The 16,682-nt window shown below is 45.5% G+C and overlaps 1 protein-coding gene across 6 annotated transcripts in view; it reads left to right on the forward strand.

Moving 5' to 3' along the window:
- TENM2 (teneurin transmembrane protein 2) overlaps nucleotides 1-16,682 on the forward strand; it is a 4,009,156-nt gene that overhangs the window by 3,023,545 nt on the left and 968,929 nt on the right. The window lies entirely within an intron of this gene.

Consider the following 16,682-nt stretch of genomic DNA (forward strand, 5'->3'; position numbering starts at 1 on the left):
GTGCCACCAAATATTCCTTGTGAACGCTATTGGCCCCAACAAGCTTTTAGAGGGGTTGGCAAATGGATGACCCCACACCAAGAACTCGGATAGTGAGGGGCCAACCATAGTTTCTCGATCTCGCTCCACTTATTATAGGCTGACAAGGTTAACCAGATGTGAAGCATAGTAGTAAAGGATGAGATTAGGACATGCCAAGCCAAACCGAAATCTGGGGATTTGCAATACCAAATCTGGGATGTGATGAGTCCCTGAATGCCAAATAAAATGCATAAGGGATGATTGAACCCTTTTTAAAACATTCATGGGGACCTGTACCGAGATTGTTTCAAATAGATACGAAAACCTTGGGAGGGTAGTGGAGAAAATAAAGGTATAGATAGAGCAGACAGAGACAGTGAGATGGTAGGGGTAAATGAAGGATTAGGGGGGATGGGACATGCAAAGAACGTAGGGAGGATAGGAGTAATAAAGGTGTTAATAGTATTAAATGTTTATTGGCAAATGCAAGAAGACTTGCAAACAAAATGAATGATTTGGAGACTCTAAAGGCTGCTTTACACGCATCGACATCACTAGCGATGTTGCTGGTGAAAGCACCCGCCCCCGTCGGTTGTGCGTCATGGGCAAATCGCTGCCCGTGGCGCATAACATCTCTAGGACCCGTCACATGTACTTACCTGCCTAGTGACGTCGCTGTGGCCGGAGAACCGCCTTCTTTCTAAGGGGGCGGTTCGTGCGTCATCACAGCGATGTCACACGGCAGCCATCCAATAGGAGCGGAGGGGCGGAGATCAGCCGAAAGAATGTGACGCCCACTTTGTTGCCGGAGGACGCAGGTACAGTGTTGTTCCTCATTCCCGGGGTGTCACACGTAGCGATGTGTGATGCCTCAGGAATGACGAACAACCTTCGTCCTGCAACGATATTTGGGATTAGAACGAATTTTCAACGATCAACGATTAGGTGAGTAATTTTGATCGTTAGTGGTCGTTCGTACGTTTCACACGCAACAACGTCGCTAATGAGGCCGGATGTGCGGCACGAATTCCATGACCCCAACGACATCTCGTTAGCGATATTGTTGCGTGTAAAGCGGCCTTTATGTCAACCCTGCATTATGATGTGCTGGGCATTACGGAAACCTGGCTGTATGAAAGCCATGACTGGGTGACAAACATACAGGGTTATACTACATTTAGGAAGGACTGGAAAGACAAAAAAGGTGGTGGGGTGTTACGGTTGCTGCGAGCACTGGAGACTATGTCCAGATTTCTTGCTACTGCACATGTGCGAGCGCCGGAGACTAAGTCCTATCTTGGAGCCATTGCACATGTGCGGGTGACATCATCGCTGACACGAGGTCACATGTCTCTGACACCTTCTATGCCGATTGGTCGCTGGTCATGTGCTTGTGATGCCTTGCTCGGTGATAGGCCAGCATGACGTCACTCCTGTCGTTCTGGCAGCGGATTGGCTCTGGTGTCCTCCATCTTGGATGAGGCACAGAGTCTATATAAGACCCTGACACACGCCGCATGGCGCTCAGTTCTCTTGGTTCATGCATAAGAGTAGACGCTCTGTGCGCGTTCCTCTAGGCATTCCTCTGTCTATGCTAGGTGAGCGCTACCGGCAGGGTAGTGTTCTTATACCTTACAGCTTCGGCTGCTGTCCATATCCTTACCTCTTAGGGGAGCGGACATAGGCAGGTGCCTGAGGCACATGGTCTGGCTGGGCCTTGTGGTTCGACTCGTAGGTGGACGTTGCCGCTAGGGTAACGTTCCTTATACTGCGTCTGGCAGTTGTTCGTATCCTCGCACACTAGGGGAGCGAACAGAGGTAGGAGCTTTGTGCGGCTTACGCTGCTGTTCGTCTCTTTTGCACCACTAGAAGAGCGGACCTAGGCAGGTGCCATATCTAGTGGTTCGTGTCCTCGCACACTAGTGGAGCGAACGCAGGTAGGAGCTTTGTGCGGCTTACGCTGCTGTTCGTCTCTTTTGCACCACTAGAAGAGCGGACCTAGGTAGGTGCCATTTCGCACACATTGCCTTTGTCTCTGTGATTATTAACAGAGATCATTCCACACACCCTCCAAGTAAGGGAGGAATTGCTTTACTTACTTATTATATCCTTCTGTGAGTTAACAGAGTTATTGCACTCTGCCATAGTCTGCAGCAGAGTCTTTGCACGGTGGACCCTGACTGTCTGGTACTCCTTTAGGTTATTATCAGACAGCCCCCCGTAACATGGGGTTTGTATATTTATCAAATCTAACCTAAAACCTGTGTTGAATGATGACATTGGGGGTAACTGCAACAATGTAGAATCAGTATGGGTAAATGTACATGGGGAGGGGAATAATGGAAAAATGCTAATTGGAGTTTGCCATAAGCCTCCTAACATACCTGAACAAATAGAGGGTGAAATGCTGGAACAAATTGAAAAGGCAGCTAATAATAATAATCGGGTTCTTTTTATGGGGGATTTCAACTATCCAGACATACAGTGGGACATATAATCTGGTTGTGCTAAAAGCTGTAAGTTCTTATCTACTATTCAAGACAATTTCCTCTCTCAGATGGTAGATGAACCGACCAGGGGAGATAATTTGCTAGATCTGGTCCTGTCAAATAGACCGGATACAATTTCAGATCTACAGGTCCGGGAACACTTGGGCTCCAGTGATCATAATATGGTAAGCTTCAAAGTAATATTCAATAGAACATTTCAAAGGGGAAATGCTAAAACCTGGAATTTTAGGAAAGCTGATTTCAACAAATTAAGGGAAGAGCTTAAATGTGTACATTGGGACAAAGTCATGGTAACGGGATACCGAACATAAATGGGGTAAGTTTAAGGATATACTACTAGAGTCCTGTAAAAAACTTATACCCTCTGGTAATAAAATGTCCAGGAATAAAAAGAAACCACTATGGATAAATAAGACTGTACAAAGTATAATAAAACAAAAACAAAGGGCGTTTAAAATCTTCAAGGCTGAGAATACAGAAATAGCATTTCAGAAGTATAAAGATATCAATAGGAAATGTAAAAAAGAAATCAAGCAAGCAAAATTAGCTACTGAAACAAAAATCGCCAAGGACATTAAAATAAATCCCAAAATCTTTTATAAAAACATTAATGCCCAAAGGAAAATAAAGGATACTATTGGCCCCTTAAAATATAATAAAAAGTTATAGAGGACAAACAAAAGACTGAGATATTAAATAGGCATTTCTCATCTGTGTTCACCAAGGAACTGACTGTACCAGGGATCATTCAACAAGTGAAAAATCAAAGTTCACCAGCCGATATAATTAATTTAACACAAGACGAAGTACATCTACGTCTGAGTAAATTAAACATTGACAAATCCCCAGGGCCAGATGGCATTCATCCACGAATATTGAGGGAATAGAGCTCCGTAATCAACAGATTGCTGTATCTCATCTTCTTAGACTCACTTGTAACAGAGTTGGTGCCCCAGGATTGGAGGATTCCTGATGTGGTACCGATATTTAAGAAAGGTAAGAGGGTAGAGCTAGGCAACTACCGTCCAGTCAGCCTGACATCAGTAGTGTGCAAAGTTTTTGAGGGCATTTTAAGGGATGACATGCAAAAATATATTGCAGAAAATAATATAATATCTAACAAACAGCATGGATTCATGAAAGATAAGCCGTGTCTAACCAACATGTTGGGGTTCTATGAGGGGGTAAGTGCAAACCAAGATATTGGTAATGCAGCTGATGTGATTTATTTGGACCTTGCAAAGGCATTTGATACTGTACCACATAATAGCCTTATACTAAAGCTCCAGAAGCAGGGGAAACTATATGCAACTGGGTAAGGAATTGGCTAAAAGATAGGAAACAAAGAGTAGTCATAAATGGTACATTCTCTAAATGGGCTATAGTCAGCAGTGGGGTGAAGCAGGGATCTGTGCCACGACCGATTCTTTTTAATCTCTTTATTAATTAGCTTGTGGATGGGATTGATAGTAAAGTGTCAGTCTTTGCTGATGACACCAAACTATGTAAGATATTAAAAACTGACCTTGATAGTACAATATTACAAAAACATCTGGATAAGATGTCAGAATGGGCAGATACTTGGCAAATATGATTTAATGTTGATAAATGTAAAGTAATGTACCTAGGACAGGGTAATCCTATAACTGCGTATACATTAAATGGAAGTAAACTCGGGACTACAGAACAGGAGAAGGACTTGGGTATTCTCATTACAAACAGGCTGAGCAGCAGTATTCAATGTCAAGCAGCAGCTGTAAAAGCAAACAAGATTTTAGGGTGTATAAAAAGAGAGATTAGATCCCGTGATCGTAACGTATTGTTACCCCTCTATAAATCACTTGTAAGGCTACATCTGGAATATGGGATCCAGTTTTGGGCTCCACATTTTAAAAAGGACATTTAGAAGTTAGAGTCAGTTCAAAAGCGGCTAACTAGACTACTACAAGGAATGGAAGGCCTCCCATATGATGACAGGTTGAAAAAGTTAGATATGTTTAGCTTAGAAAAAAGACGTCTCAAAGGAGATCTCATTTATTTGTATAAATACATGTGTGGTCAATATAAAGGACTGGCACATGACTTATTTCTTCCAAAGACAATACTAAGGACCAGGGGGCATATACTGCGAGTGGAAGAAAAGCGATTCCGGCAGCTAAATATGAAAGGGTTCTTTACAGTTAGAGCAGTCAGACTGTGGAATGCCCTACCACAAGAGGTAGTAATGGCAGATACTATAACAGCTTTTAAAAAAGGGCTGGATGATTTCCTCAATACACACACTATTGTTGGTTATAAATGACTTAGTGACCAAATGTAGAACTGGAGGAGGAAGGTTGCACTAGATGGACCTAGGTCTTTTTTCAACCTAAGTAACTATGTAACTATGTAACAAATATTTTAATAGTGGCAATTCTACCCATGAACAAGATCTGTTGGAAACATCACCTTTTGAGTTGGGTTTCTATCTCGCATATTAGAGGGGGAAGTTTGATTGAAAAATTGTCTTATATTTAGGGGTAATATTAATTCCCAAATACCATAAGGAGGAGGTGCGCCAGGTGTATTTAAAAGTCTATTGAAGGACTTGCAGTTTGGATTTTTGTATATTGTTAGGTAATGCCTCTGTTTTACTCGAGTTAACCACTTCACGACACATGTCGTACTGGGTACATCATGGATCGTGTGAGGTTAATCCCTGCCTGCTGCAGCCGGCAGCAATTGCTGCACATGTCAGCTGATTTGAACAGCTGATGTGCGGCTATCAAGCTCGAGTGGATTCACTAACCCACTCATGACTGTTAACCCCTTGCAGTGCACTTTGAAAATGTCACAGCTTGATGTAACACCGTGCCACAGTAAGCATTCACTTACCCAGCTCCATCGGAAGTCACGTGATTAGATGATGAGGGTTAAGTGATGACTCCTGTAGCTATCATGAGTCAATTCCTCTTACAGCCAGCAAAGAGCCAGCTGCGAGAGGAGAGCTGCTTTGTGCAGATCAGAGAAATGCTGCTCTGATCTACAAGAAAGAATGAGCGATGAAACTGCTGATCGTTATAGTCCCTTAGAGAGACTAGTAAAATAAAAAAAAGTTAAAAAAGTTTTAAAAATTTAAAAAAAAACAAACAAAAAAAACCTAAAAGTGCAAATCCCCCATTTGCCCCATTGAAACGAAAACGGTTAAAAAAATAAAAAATATACACATATTTGGTATCAACACTTTGAGAAATGCCCGATTTATCAAAATATAAAATCAATTAATCTGATCGGTAAACGGCGTAGCAGCAAAAAATTTCCAAACACCAAAAGTACGTTTTTTTTGTCACCACAAATTTTGCGCAAAATGTTATAATATGTCCTGATAACGGCATTTCTGCGCAAAAGTAATACAGTTAAAAAAGTCAGCTCAAGACGCAAAAAATAAACTGTCTCTGAGCCATAGATCCCGTAAAATAAGAATGCTACGGATCACGGAAAATGGCGCAAAAAGGGCACCATTATTTTTGGACAAACTTCTGAATTTTTTTTAACTCCATTGATAAAAGTAAACCTGTACATGTTTGGTGTCTATGAACTCATACTGATACATCAGTTTTACCATATAGTGAACACTGTGAATAAACTATCCCAAAAACTATCATGCAATCGCACTTTTTTTGCCATTTTTTTGCACTTTTTTGCTGTTTTTCAGTACAATATATGGTAAAACTTATGGTTCCATTTAAAAGTAGAACTCATCCTGCAAAATATAATCCTTTATATCGCAAGATTTACAGAAAAATAAAAAAGTTACGGCTCTTGGAAGCCGAAAGGGAACGAAAAAAATCCTGGAAAAACGGAAAATCGCCTGGGGGTGAAAAGGTTAAGTTTGTATCCTGATAGTTTAGCATAACGGTAAAGAGTCAAATGCAGATAAGGTAGTGAGATAGATGTTTTAATCAAGGACAGCATAAAATCGTCATCAGACAAAGCAACCTTAACACTAGAAGTCCCAGAAATTTCGAGCTCCCCCTGAAGTCCCGAAAGAGGGTCAAATGACCCTTAGTAAACTGAATAGAACTAACTAGAAACTAAATTGCTAAACTCAATGGAAAACAACAACCCCCTGTGGTGCGACAGTAATGGCCTTAATTACAGAACAAAAGACGGTGATTATAGGATGTTAGCTAAAATCCTTCAGGTCATGCGACCCGTCTCTGGGTTCCAAAGGTAGAAATGTTAAATGACCTCTCTCTGGGACTTCTAGTGTTAAATGAGTTGGTCCTAAGATTGACTCACATAATATCCGGGTTGAGTCGGAATTGCACGCTAGTGGCTCAATACTAAGGACATACAATAATGGGAACAGTAGACAGCCCTGTCTTGATCCATTTTGTATAGGTAAGGACCCAGAGTGGGCTTGGGGTAATCGTATCTTTGCCAAAGAGTGGAAATACAGACCGTTCAGGGCCGAGACGAAGGACCCCGACAGGCCGAAGTGGCCCAACATAGAGAACATGAAGAACTAGTCCAGCTTGTCGAAGGTCTTCTCTGTGTCCAACACTAAGGCGGGCTTTGCACACTGCGACATCGCAGGTGCGATGTCGGTGGGGTCAAATTGAAAATGACGCACTTCCGGCATCGCATGCGACATCGCAGTGTGTAAAGCCTAGATGATACGATTAACGAGCGCAAAAGCGTCGTTATCGTATCATCGGTGCAGCGTCGGCGTAATCCATGATTACGCTGACGCGACGGTCCGATGTTGTTCCTCACTCCTGCGGCAGCACACATCTCTGTGTGTGAAGCCGCAGGAGCGAGGAACATCTCCTACCGGCCTCACTGCGGCTTCCGTAGGATATGCGGAAGGAAAGAGATGGGCAGGATGTTTACATCCTGCTCATCTCCGCCCCTCCGCTCCGATTGGCCGCCTGCCGTGTGACGTCACAGTGACGCCGCACGACCCGCCCCCTTAACAAGGAGGCGGGTCGCCAGCCACAGGGACATCGCACGGCAGGTGAGTGTGTGTGTGAAGCTGGCGTAGCGATAATTTTCGCTACGCCAGCTATCACCACATATCGCTGCTGCGACGGGGGCGGGCACTATCGCACTCGGCATCGCAGCATCGGGCTGCGATGTCGCAGTGTGCAAAGCCCGCCTAAGAGAACCGCCTTGATGCCCCCCAATCAACCACATCCACCAAATCCAAGAGTCAGCGAGTATTATCCCCTGCCTGCCGTAAGCGAACAAAGCCCACCTGATCACTATAGACCAAATGAGGAAGCCAATTGTTTAAATGATCTACCAAGATTTTCGTAAATATTTTGAGATCGGAATTCAGTAGACTTATGGGGCGATAACTCCCACAGTCCATGGGATCCTTACCTGATTTGGTGATGACAGTGATTTATGAATGGAAGAATTAATTTTGGATATCCCCCTATCCATAAAGAGGTTGAAGAGCCACACCATGTATGGGGACAGTTCTTTTCTGAATGTTTTATAATCCTGTCTGGACCAGGCGCTTTATGGCTTGGCAAGTTTTTAATGATCAGGTTAACTTCATCAGGTAAAACTTTCCGATTTAATTTGTCTAAAGCCTCTTAAGATAATTTCAGGAGGTGGCAAGAGGTCAGGTAATTGTCCAAAATTTTAAACTGCTCTGACCAGAGGGGTGGGAGGGTGGATGGTAGGGAGTACAAAGACGAGTAATAAGCGTGAAAAATTTATATTATTTTAGTGGGATCATATTATGGGGTGCCAGACGTATCTTTAATGGCATATGGAGTGGAAACTGTAGCTTGATCGCTGAGTTTTCTAGCTAGCATCGTGTGTACCTTATTACCATATTCATAATATCTTTGATGGGAATATCGAAGAAGTTTCTCTACCCTCTTGTGCAATATGTCTTTTAATGTGACTCTCAGATAAATCACTTCCTTCAGGTGTCCCTTAGAGGAATGGGCCTGAAGGCGTGCCTTAGCAGATCTTAGCTTTGTTTTGCACTGAAGGTAGAACTGTTGGGAGTCTTTTTATGATCTAGAGGATATCTCAATGCCATCGCCCCTAAGGACTGTCTTGTGAGCTTCCCACAAAATGGACAGCGTGTGGGACGGCTGAGAATTTTTCATAAAATTGTTCTGTCATGTTTTGCATAAGGGTTCCAGGGAAGAAATATTAGTTAACAAAGATTCAATTAATCTCCAATTGGTATTTTTATGGGGAGTGGCAGAAAGGTTAAGAGTCACTATTAAAGGAACATGGTCTGACCATGAAATACTACCAATTTGTGCTTGATGGAGGGCTCGTAGGTTAAGGACATTACCAAAAAAATAATCGATCCGACAATGTGAACAATACGGGTGAGAGTAAAATGTGTACTGTGTCGCTGTAAGGTTATCAATCAAGTCAAGTCATACAACTGATGTTTGCGGACTAGTTTGCGGAAACATTGATGGAACAGTAGGGGGGTCTCTTGGAGCTAGGAGGGGAGGAGGACGCAGAGAGTCTATCTGCATTTTCAGAAAACACCAAATCAAAGTTGTAGCCCACAATATGAGCAAGACCCCAATCAAGTGGAAGACGGGATTAACAGAGAACATGAACCTGACCTGATTTGAATTTTGAGCATATAGGTTGCATAAAAGTACTGGGGTACTTTTAGGGTGCCATGTATAATAATAAAGCAACCCAAGGGGTCTACTTCTGATTTACATACATGAAATGGACAGAGAAGAGAGATCAATATAGCCACCCCAGTGGTCTTATTAGTGGCTGATGCATAAACAGATTGTTGAGCAAATTTAAAGGATCCTTTATCCATAAAGTGGGTTTCCTGTAGAAAAACTATGTGTCCCTGGATCTCCGTAGTTCCTGGAGGCCAAGCCGTCACTTCACATCTGAATTCAACCCCTTGACATTAAGACTACGTAGTTTTATCATTTTGAGGCTCTGTATAATTTTGCTAGTGTAAAGGGTTGAACCTATATCTGGTCAAATCACTGCGGTAATCTTGTATATATCTCATACTTGGCGGGTAAGGGACAGCAACTACATTACCGTATATCCGCCAAGAAAAATCCATGATGAGAATACCTCTTACCAGGTAGTATACAAGCCTACAAACAATAAAAAAATATAAACATATCCAATATGCAATCCAAAAGCAATCCAAATCCGGTATAAGAGTTGAATAATAAAGAGCTAAAATTAGAAGAATTACACTTTTTAGAACTTGCACTACAAGAAGAAGTGCAAATGAAATATTATAACTCTTCTAGCGAGAGCGGCGGAACCCCGAGAACAGTAACAAAGAGTTTAACATTTTCCAGGAACTCTGTAATGAGGAGGTAATGGAAAGAAAAAAATGAGAGAATGATTTTAAGCTATTTGCATAGCAATAGACTTGCATAAACACCAATCAAGGGCGACCATCCTCCCTAGGTCCCCTGAAGCGTCATTAACGAGGAGTGACCTGTTGCCAGGTTTGTGGAATTGGCGGCATCAGCAAAGGAATAGTCCAATCCGGGAGGTCCAGAGGAGGTAGGGTGAAGGCTCGACAAAAGGACAGGAGATCATCAAGGATTCTCATAATGGCCAATTTGTCTCCTCGTCATGCAGAAAGGCTAAACAGGAAGCACCATCTGTAAAGAATGTTGTTGTCTCTTAAGGTAGACCAAAGCAGATGGAGGACTCTTTGTTTTTGTAAAGTGATCAATGACAGGTCCTGGAAAAGTTGAACTCTGGTACCACAGTATACTAATTGTTTTGGTGGGCGGGCTTTGGACATTATTTGCTCCTTAAGATGAAAGTTGGTGACATATAATGTCTCACGGATTTCCTCCAAAATTTTTGGTCCATAGCTCTGTCCATAGGAATGGGGTGATCCGGAGGATATTGTAGTAGTGAGTTAAATATGGCCTGTAGGATCGATACCACATCTTCTTTCTCACGTTCCTCCAGCAGCCCCCCGAATCCTTACATTATGTTGTCTTCCTCTATTATCCAAGTCCTCAATGTGGCGCTCAAGTTCTCTAATGACAGCCGCCTGAGAAGAGGCCTGGGTTTGAAGTTGACAGATCATTGTTCTAACACCATTACATTCATCCTCCATCTGGCTTATTCTTTTTGAGATAAGGATGACGTCCCATATAACCGCTGCTCTCTCAGAATGGCAGGTATCTTTACCTTCAGAAATTAGAGCCTCATTTAGTTGGAAGTTGATGGACATGTTCCCACCAATCAAAGGGGTTATGAGTAGCAGATGGTGATGAAAAGTATGTCTGGGGGCCCCGCAGGACCTCAAGTCGAGTTGTTCTCAAGGTGGGAGGGTCACTGGTCCTCAGAAGTATCTGGTACCTTTTGCCCCCCAGAATTTAACCGGTCTATTTTTGGGCCCTTGAAGGGCCTAGAGGCTCACTGTGGTCTGGGGGTGATGCCAGTGCCATGGGGGCTGCAGGGGATTCCATCTGAAATGGAAGGCTCAGATCCCCCCTCTTGAGATAGGGCCACAGAGCTTCTAGTTGTCTGCAAGTCTCCAGGGTCCGAAATGATGACTAGAGAGGTCTGTTCAGGCACCAGAGGGTCTGGCTGTGAGTAACCTCTTCCCTCCCTCCAATCTCTAACTCACCCATGCAGGGCTCGGGGTCAACGGGGCAGCCGACTGCAGGATAGTCGCTTCTTCAGTGTTTCGTCACTCTCCAAAGAGGAACAGTCCTGGTCAGGGTCACAAGTCTCACAGCATGTGGGGGAGGGGATCGACAAGGCTTCTCCCATCTCTTCCAGAGCATACGTGAGAGGTGTCGGTAAGGAGGGAGAGAACGTGGGGGTCCATTGTCAGGGAGAGATCGTCCAGGCCCTCTTGGTTCCATTTCATTGTGGTGAGCGAGGCGCTGGGCGCATCTCCACTGTCACCATCCTGGCCAGGGGGAGCATGGGAAAGCCGTCAGTATCTTCGGTCTTCAGCTCAGTACAGACCCCGTCGCATCTCAAGTGGGCAATCCAGACCTAACTCACCTGCCACAGGAGTTAATAACACTGCAGGGGAGGAGGGATTCCAAACAGCTGCCAGGGCTCCCTCATGAGATAAGAGTCCAGGGTGAGTGGGGATTGTTTCCCAAGATCCTTGGGGATCTTAACAGGTTTCCTCTTTCCCATCTTTCCCATCTTAAGGCTTCTGAAGGTATTTAGTGTGCTACTTTGAGTCCTGGATACCAGAGCTCAGTTTAAAGACATCTGTCCTCATGGAGTTCCGGACACGCCCCTCTGTTATTTCTCATCTTTTTGTGTGACATAAATTTCTTGTTTATTGGTATAAAAATTGAAAGTTTAAAACTTATGAATTTTTCAAAATGTTTGCCACAATTCCGATATTTTTACAAATTTATGACAAAGAACAATATGTCACAAAAAAAATCTCAGAATTACTGAGATACGTTAAAGCGTTACTGGGATACGTTAAAGTTGTTACCACATACAGTAATGCAAGTAAGAATTGTAAAATTTGACTCTGTCAGGAAGGTGAAAACAGGCTTTGGCAGTAAGAGGTTAAAAACCTGTACAGTTACACTTCCAAAGAAAGACTGCAGATTTGAGGATTATACAACATATCATTTTTGGATTACAAGGTGCATGAAATGTGACTGACTATAAGCTCTTGGGATGGTAAAAATTTACTTAAATGAATGGATCAGACAAATGGTCAATAATATTATAGCATCAGGTTAGAAAATTGATGCTTTCCCACCTAGGATGCCCTGCACTCCTGTCCTTATAGTGCAGAACCCACCCTCCTTGGTTCCAGATTCCACCCAGTGGTATTGCTACCAACCGCATTCAAATCCCCAATCCACACTCACACCAGTACAGGACAGACAAGCCAGTGGGAAGGTCTAGAGAGGAAAGTGCAGCCCACCAAAGGGCTAAGCAAACTGGTGACAAGTCAGTGAGCTCCAGAGGAGCAAAGGGAGAGGAAGTGTAGTAGAAACTCTAAAAGGGAGAGGGAATCAGGAGTTGGAGCCCCCAGGAAAGTGAAGTAGTGTCCCTCATAGTGTGAGGGGATGAGGATTCGAAGCTCCCGAGAGGTCAGACTAAATTGGGACACAGCAAAAGCAATACTATTGGGAGAGTATATCTGGACTTGCTCCCCTTCCCAAGCGGCAGCGGTGCACTGGGACTTTTGTTTCACCTGCAGCATGTGTATGTAATGACTTTACAAAACATCATCCAGCACCACGATTACTGGCCTGAGTGAGAACATGGTCCTCCCCTGCTTCCAGCAAGCCTGCGCTCCCCTGCACCCCACCATCCAGTGTCCCGGGGTCTTCCCTACCCGTGGAGGGAAACGTCATCTGGCTGCCCCCATTCCATCAACCCTGGGTACCCCCATCGGCAGCAGTGGTACTCCCCGTTACCGCACACCATGGGTGGCATCAAAACTATATCTCCTCTATAAATATCTCCCTTTCCATTTGAGAGTGACCCCTAGCCCCCGGGTCCGGAGACCCTCGAGCCATGAGCAACTACTCCCGGATCTGAGCGGTTTGGCTGCTACAGGGGTGGCACACCTCAAATTTCTGGCGTCACAAACAGGATACGGACTGGGCCCACTAACCTGGGGCATGTCACATGCGCCTTTAAAAATCCAAGCTGCAGTGTCGAGATCCCGTTCCCGCCATTTTCCGACATCTTTGGCGCCAAAACGTCATCTTCCTGACCAAGAGCACGCGAAGCTTGAGCCCCGCCCTTCGTCCTGAGAGTGTGGCCGTAACCGGAAGTTCCTAGTGTTCCCCAGCACAGAAGTGAGTGGCTGGCGAAAACCAAGGGGGTGTGATGGGATGTAGCAGCGGAAGTGGAGCAAGGATGCCAGGACTCTGCCATAAAGTTCCTGGACACCGCAGAGGCAAGATGGCGGCAGCAAGGGACTGGTCACTGGAGCGTGCTACTTCTGGGACCGCGAACTGGATAGAGCAAGAAACAGATCAGCTCTGCAGGAGGATGTGGATGCAATTTCTCTACATCCTGGACCATTGGAGGGAAGAGATGAGGAGCCTGGCAGTGGCGGTGTGAGCCCGTGAAATAGAAGTCCCACGCGAGGAGCGGGTAAGCAGCTACCCAGTCCTGGTTGATCCGGCCTACCCATCCGCAGGATCCGTTCTACCCCCACCTGTTGCAAGCATCCAGCCACTGTCACCCTCAGCCTCGGCGGACGCCGAGCCGCTACCCCCAACACGGCAGCAGAACCTCCAGTCCCCGTCTATGAGGAGGAGGCTACAGAGCCCCTGACCTTGCCACCTGACCAGGCCACGACAGCGCTTGTCCCTGCACCGGCCCGACCAGACCCGGTTGCATCGCCTGGCCCTACCCCGATATAGAGCACCCGGACTCTGCAATCCCAGGTGCGGAACAGTCAGCTTCTTTATTCACCACAGCGGAGGTGAAGCCTGTTAATATGCTGGTTCCACTGCCACGCGGCCGCACGGTGGTTGCCACAGGAATCCTTATGCAGTAGTGGTAGCTGAACCAGGATGGCTACTCACCAGTTTTGTCGAAAGTTTGAAAAATGACTGTTTCAGGACTTGTCACCCTTGTTGAACCTTGCCATGTTAATTGGAGAAGGCCATCTGGCCCCCGAGGTGGAGGGTGGCAAAGGAGTTAATGTTTCAAGAAGCGCCATCCTTGTTGAACCTTTTATAATGCTTTGATAAAAATAAAAAGGCCTCAGGGCCCGGAGCGGTGTACCACGAGGAGGTGGTACCAGAGGCCCTTGGTAGGGGATGTTGCAAAGGGTAACGGCTTTACAGGGTTACCTGGTTCATCTGAAGGACTGAGAGCAGCTGCAGCCATCACCATGGACAACTCCAAGGAACTCAGGACAGTGCAGCAACGTGAGTGAAGGTGGCACTGGGGATCCGGGTGGTTGGGGTGGCGGGTTGGGGGAAGGAAAGCTGCAAGAGGAGGCTGCCCCAGCAGCTGTTGCTCAATGTTGTTGACGGTTGTTGTTTTTGCCCGAACTTTAACCCTGTCATGGACCCAAGTAGGAAGCGGCGGGTCCAGGTGTTTTTGGGTGGCGGGTTGAAGGGATTCGGGACACGGGGAATGTGGACTCCGTGGGTTTTCTTTTGCAACATTTAAGAATATGCCTCCCCTGTGAGGGATGAGAAACTGTCATTAAAATGTTACCCCTTTTTCTCCTTACAGGAGCAGGTTTAATAAACCTCACTGTGTCCTGTAGCTTGGGGACGAGCTACATTTAACCAAGGGGGAATGTGACGCCCCTGCACTGGTCAGGGTGTCACAGGGAGCTGCACTCCTGTCCTTATAGTGCAGAACCCACCCTCCTTGGTTCCAGGTTCCACCCAGTGGTATGCAACCGCATTCAAACCCCCAATCCACACTCACACCAGTACAGGACAGACAAGCCAGTGGGTAGGTTTAGCAGGAGAGTGCCGCCCACCTTGAGGGTCAGGCAGACTGGTGGGAGGTGACAAGTCAGTGAGCTCCAGGGTAGCAAAGGGAGAGGAAGTGTAGAAAAAACTCTAAAAGGGAGAGGGAACCGGGGTTGGAGCCCCCAGGAAAGTGAAGTAGTGTGAGAGGCTGAGGAGTCAAAGCTTCCAAGAGGTCAGACTAAATTGGGACACAGCAAAAGCAATACTATTGGGAGCGGATACCTGGATGTGCTCCCCTTCCCAAGCGGCAGCGGTGCACTGGGACTTTTGGTTCACCTGCAGCATGTGTGTGTAATGACTTTACAAAACATCAACTAGCACCATGATTACCGGCCTGAGTGAGCACATGGTCCTCCCTTGCTTCCAGCAAGCCTGCGCTCCCCTGCACCCCACCATCCAGTGTCCCGGGGCCTTCCCTACTCGTGGAGGGAAACGTCATCTGGCTGCTCCCATTCTATCAACCCCGGGTACCCCTATCAGCAGCGGCGGTACTCCCTGTTACCACACACCATGGGTGGTGTCACAAACTATATCTCCCCTGTAAATATTCCCCTTTCCATTTGACAGTGGCCCCTAGCCCCCGGGTCCGTAGACCCCTCGAGCCATGAGTAACTACCCCCGGATCCGAGCGGTTCGGCCGCTGCAGGGGCAGCACATTTTTTCTTTTCACAGGGAGTGGACAGTGGTCAACCAACCATACAAACGCAAACTAAAAACACAAAATACTCAACCAAATAATAATTCACAGTGACAGTGGTCAGCCATGTACTAAGCAGATTGAATAAATGAAAAGGTCTCACCAACTCCAAATGAGTCTGGGTGCAAAGTGCATACAATACGCGGTACCTAATACTCCCCCCGTATCCTTGGTGATGAATCTTGAACATGCGTAATGCGTACCCTTGGAGCTCCATTAGGCTGTCACATCCTTGTTCCATTCCAGGAAATGATATCGCGCTACTACTAGATTCTCCATCATTGTGCATGTGCGATGGCGAATGCACGAGGTGTGCGTTTCAGGAAGCAGAGACAGAAAGATGGGCTAGACAGCCATCTCGCATCAACATCATATTAGCTATCGATGTGCTTGTAATGTACGCTGTGTGCTCCATGAAGGTACCACCTGTCTTATCAACTATTTGTTTGGCTTCCTGCTATACAGAAATAATCTGATTGTCTTCAGGTGAGCTTAACACTGAGGACTTAACACTGAGAAACTCTAATTTCTCTGGTTACTTTATAATACCCCATTATTGTTCAGCAGCAGTATAGCTTTGTGTTAGCTGGGTGGGAGGACCTTTTTTCATAGATGATAGTATGTCCCCTGAGGAGTCAATATGATGAAACGCGTCGGGACGCATGAAGGGTCATTGTAGGGGTCCAGTCTAGTATAGCTAGCTGTGGACCATCCTTGTAAGGATGGGAGCCTTTGGGTGGTTATTTTCCCTATGAGTTATCAGGGCTAGTTGTATTGACTAATAACTGTGGACCCTGCCTTGCTTGGAAAGACTCTGCACCTGGGATCAGTTGGAGTTGATGAGACCATTATATTTATTTATTTATTAAATCTGCTTAGTACATGACTGACCACTGTCACTGTGAATTGTTATTTGTTTGAGTATTTTATGTTTTTCTTTTGCGTTTTTATGGTAGGAGGAAAACTGTCCACGCCCTGTGGAAAAAAAACATGCACTTTTTGTTTACTGTTTGCTTATAGTGGATT

This window comes from Anomaloglossus baeobatrachus, chromosome 4 (assembly GCF_048569485.1).
Source record: "Anomaloglossus baeobatrachus isolate aAnoBae1 chromosome 4, aAnoBae1.hap1, whole genome shotgun sequence".
In the NCBI taxonomy this organism is placed as follows: domain Eukaryota; kingdom Metazoa; phylum Chordata; class Amphibia; order Anura; family Aromobatidae; genus Anomaloglossus; species Anomaloglossus baeobatrachus.